Genomic DNA, 23,290 nt, shown 5'->3' on the forward strand with positions numbered 1-23,290 from the left:
AACCAATGTAAGATCAACAATCTCCCCCTTTGACATGAGTGTTAAAAACACTTGGTCATGCATTGATATCCTTGTTCTTGTTGGAGTTGATGAAATCCAACTTTGAAGACACCCAAGATCACCTGCATGCGAAAACCTATCAAAGGGAAGCCAAGGAGAGAAGAGCATGGAGCAAGGGAAAAACCCTAAATAGACATGAGAGAGAGAGAATATGCAAACACAAGATAATATGTATTTACAATAGAATGCAACTTAATATGATATGAAAATACAATGAAGGACCTCAAATATAAAGAGCTCCAGGAATCTTCCAGAACAAGCTAGAAGATGCTAGGAGATAAGTGTGACAACTAAGCATACATCCACATGAGGTGGAAAGTCCTCGAACAATGTGAGAGGATAAGTATGACTTAGGAGAGAACAAACTCCTGTATTGTCAACAACTTATAACTAAATCCTAGACTACAACTAATAAATAGATGCATTTACCTAAGTAAGCTTAAGTAAATAGAATAAATAATTAATAAATTAATTATTTACTCTAACACCCCCCTTAAGTGCAACTTAGGGAAATGTCTTAAGCTCACAAAATTAATATGAATGCAGAATGGGTCCTAGCAACGAGGCCATGTTAGGTACCCATAAACAATGAAAAAAGAATGCAACCTTTATAAATGGGGAAAGAGAGAAAACCACGTGGGAAAAACCCTCCCCTAAAAAGAGGTAAGAACCTAGTGAAGAACTGAAGAAGCTTCCAACTAGGGGAATGTCCCCTAAAATAGGAACAAGGAGTGATCATGAAGAGCATCACTAAAGCATGTAGAAGTCGCAAAAACTCTACCATCAAAAAGAAAATTACAGATCTGAAGAACCTCCATGGAAGACAAAGACATGAACTGAGCATGTTTATATGGTAGATGATCCATCTCACCGATATGCATAGGTAGCCAGCCACTGCAATCACCTTGTATATAGGATCAACCACTAAATACATAGCTCACACTAATGAACCATCAAACCAAGGATGCATTAGAAAAACAACATAACCCCCCCTTAATGCAGACAGGGTGAGATTACAGGCAACTAAAAAGGTGGGCCAAAAATCTCCTACAAATGAACCAAGAATGACGAGAGAGGGAGAGAGGTACAAACACCTAGAAAGACATGGTCTCACTGACACTGCATGTGACTAATATCATGGAAGGGACACTCACTTGACAAAGGGAGAATGCCTAAAATAGCAAAAAGCTATCCCCCCATGGTGCTTTATGAAAAGAGTGCATGTACAATTGACTCAAAAACAACATTCATGACCCTTGGAATGTAAGAGTGACACTTTATCTTAGTTTGATACATAAAAGTGCTCCAAAATGATAGCTACAATGATCAAAACTTAAAACAAGCTACAAAAAATAAAGTACAACCTAAAACAAAGGAAACCATGCCAGGAAAATGATCCTTGGGCCTAAAACACTCAAGATATCGACCATATAGAAAAATGCCAAAAATTTGATAGAAAGAGCATGGGCCAAAAATTAAGAAAAAGGACCACATTTTTTAAAAGTACACAGAACCAGCTTTCCAGAAATATAAAGTTTTCAAAAAATTGTTATGGGACGCAAAAGATATGCTTGTCAGAGTCAAAAATATAACTTCGGACTTCACTAGAAAAAATGGGCAATAAAAATGATTCAAAACCTAAAAATACCTACACCAATGTCTTTGTCTCAAAACCAGCTTTCTAGCACTTCTTTTGGATTGGAAAAATACCTCCATATGCTCAAGTTATGGCCAAAAAATTGAGAGTAGATCAAAAAGGACCAAGAAGGAGAGTGCAAGAAGGTGTGCTAACATCATGCTAACATCAGCATTTTACGCCATTAAATTTGATAGGTAAACTACCATCATAGAAAAAAAGAATGCCATGTGGTAGCCACATGGTAATTCCACATGGATGACATGTGGTAGGAACTAACGGGGTAGGTGTGACGTATCAGGTGGAGCAGACTGGTGGTGTTGCGTCAACTGAGCGAAGATCTGGAGGGAGTGCAAACTGGTGGTGTGTTGGTTGAAAATATCAACGTAGCTCTGCAGGTGATTAGTGTAGAGGAGGTGGTTCCTAGGATAGCGCTACCCACTATGACCACTGCAAGCCACATGTAGGTGGCATGGTGGTGGGCCCACGGTAGCATGGTAGCGATACTACAAATTTTGAAATAAAATCACAATTAATGACCTAAAAATTGTCTGTATGGCCTCCTGAGCTAAAACTTTTTTGCCTCTTGGAGCCCTATCTCCAAAATTGATATGGATCCTAGCTGAAAAGTTCCTTTTAGATCCAATGTTAGCATCTATTTGGGTTGAAAGTGCTCCAAAAAATTGATGTTCCTCCAATTTGAAGAAAAAATGCACCCAAAAACCCTGGTTTGTGACTCCAAATCACGGCTTCAAAAATTTTTCAACAAAGCAATAGTAGGGAGGCTCTGATACCATGTTGGAGTTGATGAAATCTAACTTTGAATATTCTCAAGATCACTTCCATGCAAAAACTTGTCAAAGGGAAGACAAGGAGAGAAGAGTGTAGAGCAAGGGAAAAACCCTAAATAGACATGAGAGAGAGAGAATATGCAAACATAAGATAATATGTATTTACAATAGAATGCAACTTGTTATGATATGAAAATAAAATGAGGGAGCTTGAATATAAAGAGCTCTAGGAATCTTCCTGAACAAGCTAGAAGATGATAAGAGATAAGTGTGACAACTAAGTATACATCCACGTGAGGTGGAAAGTCCTCAAACAATGTGAGAGGATAAGTATGACTTAGGAGAGAACAAACTCCTGTATTGTCGACAACTTATAACTAACTCTTAGACTACAACTAATAAATAAATGCATTTACCTAAGTATTCTTTAGTAAATAGAATAAATTAATTATTTACTCTAATAGTTCTTACAAGCATAACATATCTCTTATTCAACTACTATACAAAATATCAAAATATCAAAATTTTGCAACAACTTATACCTCAAAATGTTATACTCCCCCTAAATTATTTGATCTAGTCCTATACTCAAAATGTTACTACTACTGAGTAGATATGCCTCAAATGATACTATTTTACTTCATACTTTCTCCCCCATCCTCTTACATTGTCTTAGCTTAGCTCTCTTTCTCTCCTTTCTTAAGCTTTTAATTTCTCCTCCTTTGGTTCCCCCTTTTTCTTTGGCTACTCCTTCTCTCGTTTTTTACTTTCTCCCCCTTTTTGACATTGATTTCAATGGGCTATACATTGATAGTGTGTTTGTCCAAGAAAGATTTATGGACCTTGAGGATAATTTTAAGAGCTACATCCCAATTGTTACAAGCTACATCCAAAGAGTTAATTTGGATAGCCAGCTTGGCAACAAGGTGAACCAAGCCATCTAATATAGAAAGATTGGGGTCTTTTGTCATAAGAGTTTCTGCATAGCCTAACTCCTTCTACAAAATCTCCATGTGAGGAGTCAATTTTGTTTGGATGCTTATTAATTTGGCCCTTATGTTGGCTTCTTTAGTAGATAATGCTACTAACTAACTCCAAGTCTACAATAAAGCTTTGAAATGATTTTCACTTTGAGCTAGACTCATGGGAAATTTAGCTCCTGATGATTGTATGTTACTTTCCAAGATCAGGATGTGATTCCTTGTCTCTTGAGTGAAGAGTGTGGGATTGCACAATTTGGTGTACGGTGAGAAAATGTTCTCAAGTACCTTCTTCACACTCTCTACCTTAGTTACCAATGTAACTTGTATAAGTGCTATATCACTAGATATTTTCCCATTTACTTTACTTTGGAATTTCTTTTCAGACCATTCTAATAATCTTGCATTAGTATCAAGGTCTGAATCACTTACCTTTTCCACTATATTTGTCAATTTTTCAAATAGTGGCTTGGTTTCATCTAGAGTAGGTAGATTCAATGCATCTAGGAAGATTTCCTTAATATAAAGCAAGGCTTGCTTCTATCTATGTTCCCTATTGAATAGTTCTTGATGCTTCTTTTTGGCCAAGGCTTCTTGTAGTATACCCATATGCTCTATTGTCATTGTATCATAATCCTATTTTGGTAAAACAATCTCTTCATCCAAGCTTACATTTCCATATGTTATGACCTCTTCTACCTTTGATGAACTTGGACTTGACACTAAAAATTGCAAAGGTAATGCATCTATGCTTGACCTCTAAAGAGTGTGACTGGAAGGTATGCCATATTCTGGTAAAGTTACCAAGGCTTGAATGGTTGCTTGCTCCTTTAGCTTTGGTGTCAACTCAGTCTCTTTAGGCTTGTACTTTTCTATCATAATACTTTGGATTACACATTGAACTTGTGCTAGAGGTGTAAATAAGTCTATTTGACCTATTTGACTCTATGTTTTAGTAGTGTCTTGAGTTTCCACTTTATATTCTCCAACTATATCAACCTTTACTGGTGTAATTTATGGTACTTTAACTAAAATTTTTACACTAGTGACTTGAGGGGTTATGGTAGGTGGTTCTTGTGTATTCACCTCTTCCCTTGTAGTGTCATTCACTAATTTTTGAATTTCATCTACACTCACTAATACAGGGTTGTCACACAATTTAGCTTGTAGTGTAGTTTGATCAAGTATCTTTTTCAAGTCTTCTTCTATAAGGGGGTTAATGTTCTGAGTAGTGATCCTTTACTGTAATTGTTTCATTATTTAGACTTGTTATTTGTTGAGGGTTGATATTTGGCAATTGTGTACCTTGTACACTCTGTTCTTCTAGCTACCCTATCTCAACTATTGCCTCATCATCTATATTCATTTCTGTACCTCCCTCACCTATGCCTTCATTTTTGTCATCTTCTTCATCATCTCTAACCTCAACAGGCTCCTATTCTCCTTCTTTGGCTGTAACTAACCCATATGTGACTTTCCACATTTGTGTGGCCTTCTTTACAACATCTTCAATATTGTTCTACAATATCCTGAAGCCTCTATATTTTGGTGCAAATCTAATAGCATATTTTTTTATAGGTTTAGCAATTTGTACCTTACTAAGTTCAAGCATAACTTGAGCAAGAAATTTCTCCCTAATTTTCCTTTCTACATTCAAACAATAATTCCATTTTTGCTTCTCTCTTTCATATAAATTTTTAGGCATTGAGTTAGCAATCTCTAGTGGGGCTTTCTTAAAAAATTTCATCATGGCATATACTACCTCCTCCACTTGATTCTTTTCAAATTTTCCAAGATTATCAAAATCAATGTGAGAAACTACTAATAAATCTGCATTATTTTTAACATTCTCACATAGGTTGTCTAAATTTCAAGATGGATTGTGACTCACCACTTTTAATTGGTTGTTGTCATCAAATTATGTTCTTTCTTCACCAGATGTAGCTTGAACAATATACTTTCTCCTTGGTCTTTTATTTGCTCCTCCTTCCTACTCTATAGGTTTGGCTTTCTCATTAGCCTTTTGTGTTGTGACATGTGCACTAGCCCTTGTGGTAAGTGTTGTAGGTTTGTCTTTTCTTGGTTTGACAATCTTTTTGGGTCCTATCCCTACTTGTGCCTTAGCCTTTCTCTTCTTCTTATCAATAGGAGTAGGTACTTCTTGACACAAGGAGGGGTGAATAACTAGTGCCAAAGGAAAACCTAGCTATCCAAACCACCTTGCAAGAGTTAACATAGCAGAAATACAACACACAAAAAAACAACCAAAGGAAGAAGAAGAGAAAAACACTTATTGATTCATCAAATAATCAGCGTGCATGTCCAGCTGTAGAACTTCTAGGTTATGGCTAGATACAAAATATTCAAGATCAAAGATCCCACATGAAATTTGTAGCTCTAGATAAGCTCTAGAATCCCTCCTAATTGCCCTAACTCTAAGCCTAAACACTGTATATATACTTGCCCAAAATAGTTTATAAATCATTCTAGAACATTATATAAGAGGAAGTCTGACCCAACAACAGTTTGGACACATCGCAAAAAAGATCTAAACATAAATGTCATGATTGAAATAAATCCTACAAGTCAGCTCACAAAAATCATGTCCAAATGCTAACACTTAGCATAAATAGGAAACTTGGCACATGAAGGGTCACTTGACATACACTCAGTAGCTTGGCACATGAATAGTCACTTGGCATACATTGGGTATCTCAAAACATGAAGGAACACTCGATCAACACTAGATTGCTACAATAACTTGGCATCCACTAGAGCTATAGTAACTCAACATCTATTAGAGATATAATAACTTGACATCCACTATAGTTGTAGTAACTCAATATCCATTAGAGCTATAGTAATTTGACATCCACTAGAGCTATAGTAACTCAGCATCAACATGTACAATGAACAAAAATGAGCAAGATAACAAGGCAACCCAGGATGCTCTTGCATCAGACAACTAGGGTTGAAAGAAATAATTCTCCTAAATCACTGAAATGTCACAATCTGAGTTGAATCTAACTCAGATTGAGAAATCCATGAAGCATCTTCAATAGGTATGTTCTTCCACTTTACCAAATATTCATAGTAATCTTTTCCACTTGTGCTCTTGCCAACTCTCTGATCCAATATCTGTTCAACTTCTTCAATCTACTTCTTAGGATAATCTTCTAATACAAAAACTTTATCATCTGACTCATCATACTCATACGAATCAATAATATTAGATATAGGAGATATATCCATGTCATCAAGTAACTCAACTTCATAAGCATTACCACTATAAAACTTCTTCAGGATCTTACAAGGTCCAAATTCTTCATCTTCAACTTACTATATGTTCCAACCAAAAATCTTCCTTTTTAAAAATGAACCATCACCTCATCACCAACTTCAAAATCATGATGTCTTCTAGAATTATAAGCATTCTCCTTATACTTCTGATTACTTTATTCCAATCTCAACTTCACTTCCTTATACAAAGACTCTGTAAAATCAACAAATTCTTCTCCTACAATGCTTCTCTTTTCTTCCCCAACAACATCTCTCAAATCTGATATACCTCTAGGCTAGATTCTAGTAACAATCTATAAAGGTGTTTTCCTTGTACTCCTATTCATAGAATTGTTATATGAAAACTCAGCTTGTGCCAACACTACTTCCCAATTACTTGGCTTATCTCCATCTAAACATCTCAGTAAATTACCCAAGCTTCTATTCAAAACCTTTGTTTGTCTATCTATCTATGGATGGAATGTAGAACTAGACTTCAACTCAGTACCCATCTTCTTCCACAATGTCTTCCAAAAATAACCAACAAACTTACTATCTCTTTTGGAAAAGATACTTCTTGGTAATCCATGTAATCTCACAATATCTTTAAATAAAAGTTTAGCAACATGCTCAGCATTTAATGTCTTTTTACATGGTATGAAATGAGTTATTTTAAAAAATCTATCCATCACAACAAATATAGAATCATACCCCTTCACTGTCTTAGGTAATCCAAGAACAAAATCCATACTGATGTCACTGCAAGGTTTCTCAGGAATAGTAATAGGTGTATACAAACTAGTATTTTGACTCACTCCTTTTGCAACTTGACAAACTCCATAACTCTTTACAAATTTTTGAACATCCTTATATATTTGTGGCCAATAATGCTTCTCTTTCAGCAAACTCAATGTCTTATCAATTCCAAAATGTCAAGCCAATCCACCACTATGTTTTTCCTTAATCAGACTCAACCTCATAGAAATTTTAGGAATACACAACTGAATACCTTTGAACATCATACCTTCTTGAATGAAATACTCATCATACTTACTCATGAGATCTATCAGATTTGGTTGTCTAAACTCTCTCCACACCTCAGAAAAATCAAGATTAACATCATACAACTCTTTCATTTCATCAAAATCAAGAACTTCAACCTTCATTTTAGTCAACAAATAATGTCTTCTACTCAATGCATCAACTACTCTTTTAGTAACTCCACTCTTATGCTTGATAAAAAATGTGAAACTCTACAAGTACTCAACCCACTTCATATGTCTCTGATTCAATTTATATTGACTTTCCAAGTATTGTAAATCTTTATGATTAGTATAGTGTAAAAGTACAAATTTGTGTCAACTTTAAGGCTAACTTATCAGAACAAGTGAATTTGAGTATTTCTATCTAAAAAGATTTTTTTTTTCAAAAATATGATCTTGATAAAATTATTCTAGCTAAGTTATAAATGTCTATTAAATGCATTTTTTATACTAGTTAGTATCCAATTACTAAAAAAATACAATTATTTTAGAAAACTAACATTTCAATAACTCTTACTATCAATTATGATATTTTTTTAATAACATATAAACACCATTTTATAGAGCTCAAAGTCAAGAATATTCTCATATAGAGTTCACATTGTTTTATTTGATATAGTATATTGTAATTAAAAAATTCTACAAGTATGTATTATAATACTCGACAAGATGTTGATTTTAAGAAAGAAAAAATATTAAATAATAAAAAAAATAAAAAATTATATGAAGTTCTAGAGGAGAGAGTCCTCTTTCAGAATCTATAATTTTTCTTTTGGTTGAAACATATTTATTTTGAAAAATATGGTGGGAGATGAAAACTATTGATTTGAATAAGTTGAAATTTGAATCGTTATAAAAGATAAAATATAGGTCTAGAGCGCATTTTTATTTATGATTGTTCTAGTTGCATATATTGTCGATAAAATAATCTAAGATCAATGGAAATAATTTTATTTCCATATAGTTTTGGGGTGGGAACTAGACCCCTAATTTCCAACATTTTTCAGCAACTAAAATTTATCTTTAAAAAATAAGAAAATATATAATTTTTTATTACAAATAATTATTAAAAATTATTATCCTAAAATTCATCCATTTATACACATTTCATTAGTTTACTTCATTTTAAAATTCTAAATAATAATACCTTTTTATGTCATTGAATGTGAACAACTAAACTTTTGTTGGCCTTTTCTTCTGTAAAATGGTAACACAGGTTTGTGTTTTTACCCTACACAACACAAACTCCTTAGGAATCAAATAATGTCTCCACTTATTCAAGGCTTGAAAAATAGCATAAAAATCTTGATTATACATAGAATATTTCCTTTTAGCATCATTCAACTTCTCACTAAAGAAAGCAATAAGTTTACCTCTTGACTCAATATAGCTCCTATTGCACTACCACTTGCATCACATTCAACTTGAAATACCTTATTGAAATCAAGCAAAGAAAATACAAGTAACTCAACAACCTTTTGTTTCAAAGTCTCAAAACTCTTATTAGCTCCATGTGTCCATTTAAATTCCTTGTTATCTTCTCTTATTGTCTCAGTCATAACATTACACACAAGATTAAATTTTTTATGAACTTTCTGTAGAAACTAGCCAAACCATGAAATGATATTACCTCACCCACATTCTTAGGTGTAATCCATTCCAAAGTTTCTTTAACCTTCTTAGGATCCATATTCAATCCATTAGCTAAAATAACAAATCCGATATACACAATCCCTTCTTGCATAAAATAACACATTTTTGGATTAGTCAACAATTTTTCCTCTTTCAACCTTTGCAATACTTTCCTAATATGATCAAGATGTTCTTCCTTAGTCTTACTAAATATCAGAATATCATCCAAATAAACAATCACAAACTTACCCAAGCATCTTTTCAGCACTTCATTCATCAACCTCATGAAGGTATTAGGTGCATTAGTCAAACCAAAAGAGATAACCAACCATTCATACAAACCATTTTTTGTCTTGAAAGTAGTCTTCCATTCATCACCTTCTCCAATTCTAATCTAATGATAGCCACTCTTCAAATCAATCTTTGTAAATTACTTTGCTCCACTCAAACAATACATTATGTCATTCATCCTTGGCATAGGAAACCTATATTTCACTATGGTCTCGTTAATAGCTCTAGAACTAGTACACATTCTCTATTCTCCATTCTTTTCAGGTGCTAATATAGCAGGCACAACACATGGACTCAAGCTTTCTCTTATCAAAACATTTTGCAACAACTCATGCACTTGCCTATTAAGTTCTTCATTCTCTGTAGGTGTCAATCTATATGGTGCTTTGTTCAAAAAACTAGCTGTAGGAATTAGATCCATAAAATGACTTACACTTCTCATTGGAGGTAAACCATCAAGTATATCATTTGCAACAATCTCTTTATACTCATTTAGTGAATTTGCAATTTTTTATATTACTCGGTCAATACTACTAGCTATCACTCAGTCACCACTAATTGGCACTTGGTTAACACTATCTTCTAGCACTTGGTTACTATTGACACAACTCAATTTATTTGGAGTTATAGCAAAACAAACTTGATTCTTTTTTATTTCCTTTTCAAATTGTTCCCATTGACTATACAAATTTTTATAGTAGTACAATTAACCTCATCTGGACTTTCAATTAAAGGCAACAATATTTTTTTTTTCTCATTCACCCAAAGAGTATATTGATTCAATCTTCCATCATGGATAGTATATCTATCATGTTTCCAAGGTCTACCCAATAGAATATGACAACAATCCATAGGCATAATATCACACAAAATTTCATCAAAGTAATATCCAATCTTGAACTTCACAAGGCATTGCTCATTTACCAATATCTTATGCTCATCTTTGATCCATGAAACATGATAGGGTTTAGGATGCTTCAGCCTTTGCAATTTCAACTTTGTAACTAGCTCTTCTAATGCCAAATTTTTAGAACTCCCACTGTCAATGATCACTTTGTAGGATTTTCCAGCCATCTTACATCTTGTCTTGAAAAGACTTCTCCTTAAAATGGTTTCCTCATCACTTCCCTTATTACATAAGGTCCTTCTCACCATTAGATTTTTTCTAGCCTTAGGTCCACTTGGTGAACCCTCATCATTTCCTTGAATTGCATCATTTTTTTACCTTGCCCACTTTTAGAGGATCTACATTGAAAAGATCTATGTCCCCCTTTACCAAATATATAACAATTACCATGAAATCCACCTCTAGAATAAGAATTACCTCTTCCTTGGTAAGAATTGGTACCTCCTTGGTAAAAATTACCACTTTTTCATTCAGTCTTGCCTTTGTCATCATTTTTTAACTCAGATTTGCCTTTATCTTGTACAACATTGTCAGATCTACCACCTTTACCATAAGATCTACCTCTACCTCTTTGTCTTTGTTCATGTTTCTTTGTCAAGATCTCCTTAGCCTTCAAGGCATATTGGAATGCTTCTTCCACACTTTCCAACTTCAAAAAACATATTTCATCTTGTATTCTAGACCTCAATTTATTTATGTACCTTGCACATTTTCTTGACATTATCATCCACATGTCCAAATTTGATGTCTAATCTATAGAATTTCTTTGTATACTCTTTCACAGTCATGTCCTTTTTTCTCAAATTTTGCATCTTTCTCAACAAGCTAACTTGGTAATTAGTAGGAAGGAATTTTTTCTTTACCTTGTTCACCATCTTTGGCCAAGTTCTGATCTTCTCCTTTTCTCCCCTTTGTCTATTAGTTTGAAAATGCTCCTACCATAATGAGGCATGACCTTTTAACCTAGTAACTACAATCTTCACCTTCCTATTATCAAGAGTGTTTACATACTCAATGAACTTATGTATATCTGAGATCTAATCCAACACAACATTGGTATCCAATTTTTCATCATAAGGAACAACTTCCACATCAGGCTTTGAATTTTCTCCAGATAAAAATCTCAATAATATTACTTCATCTTGGTCTTCTTCAGGTTCTAGATTAGGGTTTGGTGTTATTTATTCATCATCACTTACCTCATCAAGATGTGCTCCTCTCCTATGGGTTGTCTCTACAATATCTAATCTGGCTACAATTTGTCTCAATGTATTTAATATTGCATTATCAAAATTTCCTCTACCTCAAACCATCTTTACAAATTAGGTTCTTGCAAGATCGTAACAATCTACAAGTTATAGGTCAAATCTATAGATATGTAACCCTACAACCCAATTCACTCATGGTTCTACATGATCCAATCACCACAAGGATGAACCTTAGGCTTTGATACCACCTGACATGGAGTGGTGAATAACTAGGGCCAAACGTATAGCCAGCTATCCAAACCACCTTGCAAGAGTTAAAAAAATGGAAACACAACACATAGAACAACAACCAATGGAGGAAGAAGAGAAAAAGATTTATTGATTCATCAAATGATTAGCATACATGCCTAGCTATAGACCTTCTAGGTTATGGCTAGATAAAAAATATTCAAGATCAAAGATCCCACATCAAATTTGTAGCTCCAAAAAAGCTCCAGAATCCCTCCCAACTACCCTAAATCTAAGCCTAAACACTCTATATATACTTGCCCAAAATGACTTATAGATCATTATAGAATATTACATAAGAGAAAGGCCAACCCAACAATGGTCTGGACACATCCCAAGAAAAGATCTTCACATAAATGTCACAATCAAAATAAATCCCACAAGTTAGCTCATAGAAATCACGTCCAAATGCTGACACTCAGCATAAATAGGAAAACTCGACACATGAAGGGTCACTCGATATACACTAAGTAACTCAACACATGAATAGTCCTTCGATATACACTAGGTAACTCGACACATGAAGGAACACTCGATCAACACTAGATTGCTATATCAATGCAACATCCACTAGAGCTATTGTAACTTAGCATCCATTAGAGCTACAATAACTCAGCATCCACTAGAGTTATAGTAACTTGGCATTCATTAGATCTATTGTAAATTGGAATCCATTAGAGTTATAGTAACTCAGCATCAACATGTAGAATGACCAAAAATGAGAAGGATAACAAGGCAACCTAGGATGCTCTTGCACCACTTCCTTGGCTTCTTCTTCCTCAACACCTTCTACAATTTTTGTCTCTTCCTGTTGCTAATCTTCACCCAGTCCTTGTTTTAATGAAAGTGGTGCTTGAATCTAAGTGTCTTGTTCCTCTTCCTGCTTGACACTTTTTCCAAATTTAGGTTTCAATTTCTTTACCAACTTATCTTTTTTCTTGATGATAGAGGCAGTCTTTAATTTCATGGTAATCTTTGATTTGGCCATCTCATAATTACCAAATGCTTTGGCATTTTAATCTATTTATTCTAAAAGTAATGTTGTTATTTTTATATAGGCCTCATCTACATTAATTTCATAGCCTAATGACCTGACCCATCTTACTCTTAGAGTTGCTACTTGAACAAATGTATAATCAGCATCAACTAGGAAACAAACATCATCATAATGTTTTTCCACTAATGATACTAAAATTCTTAATCTTTTCTTCATTGATTTCTTGAAGTCCTCAAAGTAACTAGTCATTATTGACTCAAAATTATTAATTAACTATTTAATAATCTCACCTATTTGAACTACTATAGACCTATTTTTATTCCATGCCATAGTGCCAAATGTAGGAAATGTGTTTTGAACATAAAAGAAGATACATATCAAAATATATCCAAATTTTTACTAAACAATCTTTGTCTTCCTTATTGCTCCTAGGTTTTCAATCAATTGTTATAGTTGTAGCTTGGCAAGATCATATGTATGATCCTTCTTCACAATCTTATAACCCAAATCTAATGAAATACAGGGCACATTGTTCAATCTACTTGATTGGTAAAACTTATGTGCAATTACTCTTACTACAAAATCTATTAGAGGATTTATGATGGTGTCAATTGTCATTCCCCTCTTATTTCACACAGCCCTTGTGTTCTTCTCAATAACTTCTTTGGATTCACTCCTCATAGTCTTAGGCCAATCTAGGGTTGGATACCCTATTAACCTATGGGTTATTCTTTTGGTGATTTTGATAAGCCCATTATCTAACCGTAGTGAACTATCATGAATCCTACTCAATAGAATTCTGATTGATTCAATTTTGAAAAAATTAGGGAAATCTAGGGCATGAGTTAACCTTTTTTTTCTATAAAATCTTGTATTCTTCCCTCAACACTCCATTCTCAAAAAAAATTCAATATGCTTCTCTTATTTCCATGTCACCAATAGTTCCAATTTTATAGCTGTAACACTTTCTGACATCTTGAATGATTAAAACTTTTGGTGGTATAATAGATATCACACCAAAGGGATCTTTCTTATATGCAATGTCCAACATGGCTTTGAAAATAGGTTGTTTAACTTTGTTAGTAAGAAAATAAACATTCAAAACCTCATTAAACTCTACACCCTTTGAACTAGATGCCATTTTATGAAACTAGGGTTTATGAAATAAGAAACAACATAGCATAGTACACATTAAATACCTTGCAAAATCTAATTAAATAGTGTCAAATTATTGTTCAAATCTTTTGCAAATGCTTCAGATGGAATTTCCAGATCTCCTATACCTCTTCTTTCTCTTTCTTGATTTCAAATGATGTAAAAATGAGCTAAAATCAATCAAATACCCCTTTGAAGTACTACAATTAATTTTGAGTGCTTACATAGCTATAAGTTTGACATTAACTAACTTCTAGATCACTCCACATCCATTAGTCTTTTCGTTCATTTGGCAACATTACAAGCTCAATAACATCTATCCATTCTATTGGCTCGATATCCTCTAGCATTTCACTCAGTAATCATAGGAAACTTTTCATGCTCGGCAATAGCATGAAAAACTTAAAGATTTTTCTTTGATTCTTGATATAATCTCTCATCTTTGTTCATGCTTATGTAAACTTTTCAATACTAAATTATTTGAAATTGATGTATAGTATAATATTTTTTTTGAATATTAATCCCACATACCTCTTGATTGCTTAGTTTGATGAGGTGTGATCACCTAACCCATTGGGTGAATTGATCCCTTCTCCACTTGATGTGTTGCAATCTTCCTTTATCTTCTATGTCTTGTTCATATCATTTCTCACATTTTCAACATCTACGTTGCCTTTTCCTTTATTGAACTAACAACTTGGTGCCTTTGACCATTTTGGACAATATCAACTGATGTGACCAATCTTCAAATAGGTAAAACACGTGGTTTGACTCAACTACATTTTTTAGTCATTTTTGAAGTTTGTTCTAATACAATTCTTAGGAACATGTCCATACTCTTGATAATAATGATAGTTATATCTTGTATTATAATTGTAGTTATAAGATTTTCCATTGTTCTTTACATTTGTTTACCAGTCTAATGACCACATGAGTTTGGATCTGCACTCAAAAGCTTTATGTCCATACTTTTGATAGTTATAAAAACATCCTAAAAAATCTTTGTGCATACATGGTGTTATTTTTGCATTCATGTGCTTGATGACCTTATTTTTTGCACTTATGGTAATGAACCATGCTCTTATACTTAACATTTTGATTTACAGTCTTACTCCTACACACATTAGTAGTATGTCTTTCTTACCACAATTATGACAAGTAGGTTTGGAATTTTTACCTTGGTTGCTCCTTTCTTCAACACTTTTGAATAACTCTCCTTTAGTAATTGTGTATCCTAGTCCAGGTGTATCATTATTAGCTCTAGGGGATCTCAATAATTTCTCAAAAGTATTTGATGGCTTCACTTGGTTTATTGAAACTTTTAGCAAATTCCTTTTCCCTTTTAGGTCATTGTAAAATTTCTCATTCTGCAACTTTAATGTTGTTATGTTGATGTCCTTGACATTCAATTCATACTTGGTATTCATCATTTGACTCAAAGAGTCTAATTGCATGTTAGAAATCTTAGTTAGCTCTACTAATTTCTATTGGTCTCAAATTGGTTTTGACAATTGAGTGTCAACACACTTAAGAAAATTATAAGGTTGATGCTAAGTATAATATAGATACCAAGCTATATTATGTTCCAAGCCAAAAATTCAACAAGTGCCAAGTTATTCAAATGCTGAGCAAGTTTCAAATGTCGAGTGACAATTGATGCTAAGCAAAGTATAGGAGCTAAGTAAAGCATAGGTGCCAAGCAAGACAAATTTGCTATAGGAGCTAAGCAAGATAGAATCCTATATGTGTCGAGCATCCATAATCAATAAGTATCGAGTAACGCAAAACCAACATATGAGTTTGTGCCTTCAAAAACTCAGATGTAAATCATTTTTGAGCCAACTCAAGATGAATCTCATAGGATCTAAAATATAAGATCAAATCTATTACATTTCCTATGTAATTAGCATGCAACCAATCAAAAAAATGGAGAAAGCATGCAACCAATCAGGAAATATGGAAAGAATTTAGCAAGAAGAATAAATGAATCACAATTGTAAGTTCATACCTAACCCTAAGTCTCAAAGCCTTTAAAAAGAAGTCAAAACCCCATAATTTAGTGTTGAATGAAAGAGTAAGAAGTCATGTGGGAATGCATGAAAGAATGCTAGAAAAGTTTTGAAGGAAGAAAAAGGGGTGTAAGACTTAGAGGAAGAACAACACTATAGAATCAACTTGATTAGAATAGAGCATCAGTACTATGATCAAAGATATATCAGATCAAGAAGGATTAAATTAGATTGGACAAAACAAGGATCTAGAATCAACAATTGAAGATTATAAGTTAGCAAGTTAAGATATTCTACTATACTTTCTAACCATTGTATTAGGAGATTGAAAATCCTATGATGATAGGTTGGCTTAGAAGCCATATTGTAAATCCTTAATAGGGTTGTAAATCTTTTGATAGGGTAACATTCAAAGTGAGTGTTTTTAAATCCTTTAACCAGGTCACTTTTAATAGGGTGTAAAGTCTTTAACAAGTAGGCCTTTCATAGTGCAAACCATTGATGGTGGTCAAACTTTCTAACCTTAACCAGTTACATATTGATGCAGTGATAATTTTTGGGTGTCATCCCCACCCCAGTTTTACCTTCTCATTTTGGAGGGTTTCTAGGTGACCAAATCTTGTGTTATCTATTTTCATGCATGTCTTTACTTTCATTAGATATGTTAGATGCATGTAACTAATCTTAGTTAAAAGTTTTAGAGGTTAAATTTTGTTACTTTTTATTCACCCAATCTTCCCACTTGTAAATTCCAACAATTGGTATCAGAGCCAAGTTCTCACTAAGGAGAAGCCTTACTACTTGGAGAAAAAGATCTAGAAATGGAAGTCTACAAACTTGGGAAGATCATAGAGAATCAATAGATTTAGATAAATCTCATTCTACATTCTTTGGAAGAAGCTAGGGAAGAATTGAGAAAATTTGTAAAGAGAAGAAGAGAGATTGTCATATTTGAGAATGATACACATTACAAGGAGATTGACACCTCAAAAGTATTTGCAAATGGAAATTACAAAGAGTTTAATGCAGCAATAGTAGACTTGATGGAAAAGAATAGAGCTCAATTAGAAGAGATTAGAACTCTCAAGATTGAACAATAATCTCAAGCCATGATGTTTTGTGAAGTGACTAAATAGAAGAAAAGATCCATTAAAGATAAGGCTATGATAGAAGAAGATAAGATAAATCTTACCAAAAAATTGGAGGAAAAGTCAATTGAGCTTGCAAGAATTTCTAACATGCAGCTCGACACCCTAAGCCAAATGATGAATGCACATCATGAACTGAATGTCAAGGAAATTGAGATCTCCACATTGAAAATGCAAAATGAACAACTATAAAATGACCTGAAAAGAGAGAATGAGATTGTAGAGACTTAAAAAACCCAGTGAAGCCATCAATTACTTTGAATAGCTACTAAAATAACCAAGAGCCAGTAATGATACTTTAGGACTAGGATATACCAACACTGAAAAAGGAGAGCCATCCAAGACTACTGAACAAAGATGTGACAAAGGTAAGAACATTAAACTTACTTCTCATTTTTGTGGTAAAAAAGGGCATACCTCTAATGTGTGTAGGAGCATGAAGGCCCATCAGCATAATAAACATAAGAACATGGGTCATTGTCACAAGTGCAACAAGCAAGGACATCAAGCACATAACTACATGACTAGAACCATCATAACACCAAGATTTGAAGGTCACTGCTACAATTTCAAGAAGTATGGGCATAGAGCTTTTGAGTGCAGATCAAAGGCTATGTGGACACCTAATCAACTAGAAAAGGGAAATAATCATGGATATCACTAAAATTGGGACTACAACACCATGCATAGCTATCACTACTATCAACAATATGGACACATCTTAGAAAATTGCATAAGAACACATTTTAGTGGAAACTATAGCAGATGGTTGAGCCAAACTACATGCTTTAGTTGTTTAAAGACTAGACACATCAACTGAAATTGCCCAACAAGGTCAAAGGCACCCAACTCAAAGTTCAACAAAGGAAAAGAGAAGGTAGATGTTGAACAAATTAGAAGAGAAATGAACAAAACATGGAAGAAGAAAGATGGAAGTAGCACATCCAATGAAGGGATCACTTCAACCAAAAGGTCAAGTGGTAAAACTTCATCCAACTAAGAAAAAGAAGGTATGTGGGACTGATATTCAATGTTTTATCATAAATTAGTTCCAAGACAACTGCTGAAAAGGATAAATCATCTTGAATTAAGAAGCAAAGTTAAAACTTCAAATTTTCACAAGTGTTGTTGAGTTGCCTTCAAATGCTAAGTAAAGTCCTAGTGTATGGAGATTTTTTAGTTGTAGATGATTTAGTAGTGGATGTAAAATGGTAGAAAGACAATGGAAGCTAAGTAAGCAGAATTGCTTAAGGAGCTAAGTGGACAACTGTAAATGCACTAAGCATTAAATGCTATGAAATAAGGGTATATGATCACATCTTGAATCATTTTTCACCATCATGAACAAAATAAAAAAGATTAGAAAGACAAAGAATGATTTACAAGCATTGTTCCAAGAATTTTAGTATATTTCAACAAAGATTTAGCATAGCTTCATTGATTTCAAGGTATTTATACTTGTGCTGACCTACGCAGTTTTGAAATTTCTTTGTGTTGAAACCCTAGATTGCACAATGGCCTCTAGTTCTAGGAAACCTCAAGAGAAAGAGTCATTTGAAGTTTAATTAGTGTCAAATGAAGTTAAGCAACCTATTTTTTGACCTATCCCTAAAGTTTCCTACAAGAATGACCCAGTCGAAACTCTATCCGTAATTCCTCCTAAGGTAGTAATGGTACAAGATGTTAGCAGATGTTATAACTACAAAATAGGTGCTATTGGAGACATGGAAATTAGGGAAGCATATGATTAGTTGTGTGAAAATGGAGTTTTGAAGGAAGAATATCAAATCATTGAGAGGAAGGGCTTAACCCATGCCCTAGAGTTCCCTACTGTCTTTAAGACCAAATGGATCAGAATTGTGTTGAGTAGGATTCATGATGGTAGTTTTTGGTTAGAAGATGGCCCATTTAAGATATCAACAGGATTTTTCATAGGGTAATAGGGTGTCCAACCCTAGATCTTCCTAAGACCATGAGGAGTGACTCCAAGATAGCTATTAAGAAGAATATAGGAGGCAAGTGGAACAACAGAGGCATGACCATAGATACCATTAAGGATCCTCTTGTTGAGTTTTCTATTAGAGTCATTTCCCACAAATTCTACCAATCTAGTAGACTCAACAGTGTTTCATGCATTGCAGTAGATGTTGGCTACAAACTTATTAAAAAGGATCATACCTATGATCTAGCTGAACTACAACTGCAGCAAATCAATAAAAATTTGGGAGCTATAAGAAGAAAAAAGGGAGCCCAATGTGAATTTGGTAAAATTTTGATATGTATATTCTTCTATGTATAGAATTAATTCCCTTCTTTTGGAAAAGTTAGCTAGAAGACAAATGGGGGAAAATTTTGAGACATTAATGACTAGCTATTTTGAAGATGTCAAGAATTCAATGAAATAGAGACTTAGGATTCAAGTCTCACTTGTGGAGAAGCACACAAATGATATTTGTTTTCTTTTTGACATTGATTACACTTACATTCAAGCAGCCATACCAAGGGTAAGATGGCTCATTCCTCTTGGATATGAGATAAATATTGATGAGGCATCTACAACAATAACACCTCTATTAGTAGAAGTAGACAAGAGTGCCCCTCATTTTGGCACATATGATGTGGTGAGATCCAAAGTAGATATGGAGTTAAAGACAACTTATACACTTAAGAAAAAGGATAAATTAGTAAAGAAGCTCAACGCCAAATTTGGAGAAGGCATAGCAAAGGCAAAAGAAGAAGAAGAAGAAGATGAAGATTAAGAGGAACAGGGGCAAGGGCCATTAGCACTGACCCAAGGCATGGGTGAAGATGCTGAAGAAGAAGAAGGTGCAAAGAAATAAGGAGAAGCACCTAAGGTAGAGCCCAAAAAGAGGAAAGAACAAAAGCAGCTTACTGCATAGCCTAAAGGCAAGAAGAAGACAACCAAGCTAAGCCCAACAAAGCCTACCACAAGGGAAAATACAAGAGCTACAACTAAGGTGGGCAAGGAACAAGAAAATAAGAAAGCTATAGAACAAGGAGGGCTATTAAAGAAAAATAGGAGAAAACATATGGCACCTCTAGAGTCAGATGAGGAGAGGATAGAGTATTATGATAATGAACAATTTAGAGTGGTAAGTCACACCACAAAATAAGATTTGGAAAACGTCTATGACAATATAAGAGATAATGCATAATTTCTAGTACTTAAAGGCATTAATTTTAATACGCTAACAAGAGAAGAGAAAAACATAGTGGAAGAGTCAATTTATACTATAATGGCCAAGTTCAAGAATACTCCACTTGAACTAGATAATACGATGCCTAGGGAGCTATATTCAATTGTAGAAAATAAATGGCATTGCTTCCTAAATATGGAAAAGGAAATAAGAGAGTCGACATTAGCTCGTGTAATGCCTAACCTCAAAAAAGGTCAAATAAGCAAGGCAAGTAAGAAACATGGGAGAAAATTTGCACCCAAATATAGAGCCTTTAGCATATTATAAAATAAAATAGAAGATATTGTGAAAAAGTCCAGATAAATGTGGAAATTGATTTATGGGCTGACTACAATGAAAGAAGGACAAGAAGATCCCTTTAAGGGAAGGAATAATTATGAGAAAGAAGAGGAAAATGAAAATGAGGAAGAAGGAGAGAAAGAAAAGGAAGAAGTTACAGTGGAGAAGGAAACACAGAAAGGTGATATAGCAACAACTGAGGAGCAGCAACAGGAACATCATGTGCAAGACACACAATTGCCACCACCTAGTCCTCCACATGAAATACCTACATCTATAGAGATAATAATTGTGAAAGATGTTCCTAATACCTCTAGTCAAAACATCAACCCATTGACTGTAGAGGATCTCAAAAAGATCCTTCACCATACTACTTTGCAAGCACAATTGTGTACCAATCTAGTCTTGGTGAGTGTAGAAGAACTTTAGAGGGTATTAATTGAGATAAACAAGGAGAAGGTGAATCCACAAGAACCACCTTTACAAACTCCAATAGCTACAAGTGAACAACCACAAGGGTAAACAACACAAGATGTATCTGCTGAGGTTGATTCCATAGTCATAGTAACTTCAACTATCGAGGAGCAAGCTAAGGAGAAGACAAGATAGAAGGATAACTCTACACCTCTTCTAATCACTATAATTGATCAAGGAAAAATTGAAGAATACAAGGAGGAGAGCCCTAAGGAGAAGGAACAAGAGGCAATCCAAACAATAGTCAATTTTCCTACTATAGGGACCCCTACTGGAACTACAGAGTAGTCGAGAAATGATGTAGTACCACTATAAACATTAGCACTAGGTGCAAATTCTACCAAGGTAGCAAGGGTACTTCACTATGGAGACCCTGCACTTGATGAGGAGATAGTCATACCAAGCTATGACTATAAAGCAATGAACATAGAGAAAATCAATGAAGTGCAAGAGGCACTAGAAAAGAAGAAAAAACAAGAGATACTCAGGAATGAGTATAGGCAAGGGCAGGCATTGATAGAAATCAAAGACATCTTTCCAGATGCATTTAGCTTGCAAGTACCTGATGAGACAAAGCCCATCATGGAGCAACTATCCAACATATTGGACTAGGTAGAAAATGAAGACCTAGATACCTATGCTAAATTGCTTGAACAGTCTGAGAAGAAATTCTAGATGAAAGTAAATGAGAAAATATCTAGTGAAATAGCACTATCTCAAGTAGAACTAGCTTAAAAAGTTGAAAAGGTGAAAGTAGTACTTGAGAATATATTCTCATTGTACTCCAAATTCTGTGATTACTCATACTTCACACAAGAAACAAGCCAGAGGATATTGAGCTTGGAAAGGAACCTCAAAGTATCTAGCACACAACTACCAAACAATCTAGCTCAAAGTGAGAAGCATTTTGCTACAACACTTCACACCCAAAAGGAATTAGCTATACTCATAGTAAATGAGGCTAACACCAAGGCCTAGTTGATATAGATACAGTCTATCATAACTCCTCACATGGAAGTTTTGCACAATTAGATGGCCTATGCAAAAAATATCTTGAAAAAATATCCCAATCTTTCTACATTGGAAGGCCTAGTACACCTTGTAGCAGAGACAACCGTCTAGCATAAAGCATTGGAAATTACATTAGACAATTGGGATGCTGCTCTGAAGATCATTATGGAGGTAAATAATTTTTTTTGGCTAAATATTCAATTCATTCATAGAACCCTTTGACATAAGTGTCAAAAAGGGGGAGATTTAATAAATTGGGGGAGATAATAACCCAAAGGGGGGATACCCAAAAGGTAGAGATAATAAATATTCAAAAGGGGAGATAATAAAATTTTGAGGAGAAATAAGGAGATAAAGCCAAAAGGATACAAAAACTACAAGGGAAAATGTGTGAAAGAGGGAGCAGAAACAAAGTAGATAGAAACAAAGCAGATAAGGGAAGTAATGACAAGGAAAAGATAAAGAGTATCAAAATAATCAGCATGAGACAAATCTAGCATAAGGAATTTTGGATACAAAAATGACACATTTAGCTCAAGGGGAGTTACAAGTTTTGTACATATGCCAAACTAGATTTGTATTATACTCATAGAGATTAGATTCATAATGTTTAGTTTAATTTTTTTGACACTCATGTCAAAGGGGGAGATTTTTGGTCTTAGATTTATTTTGAAAATTGAGTGTCATAACACTTAAGAAAATTCTAAGGTTGATGCCGAGTATAATATAGATGCTGAGCTACAGTATGTACCAAGCTAGAAGTTCAATAGGTGTCAAGTTATTCAAGTGCCAAGTAAGCTTCAAGTGTCAAGTGATAGTTGATGCCAAGAAAAGTATAGGAGCTGGGTAAAGCATAGGTGCCAAGCAAGATGGAGTTACTATAG

The sequence above is a fragment of the Cupressus sempervirens genome, chromosome 11, assembly GCF_028749045.1.
Source record: "Cupressus sempervirens isolate cs-2001-9-10 chromosome 11, ASM2874904v1, whole genome shotgun sequence".
NCBI lineage: Eukaryota > Viridiplantae > Streptophyta > Pinopsida > Cupressales > Cupressaceae > Cupressus > Cupressus sempervirens.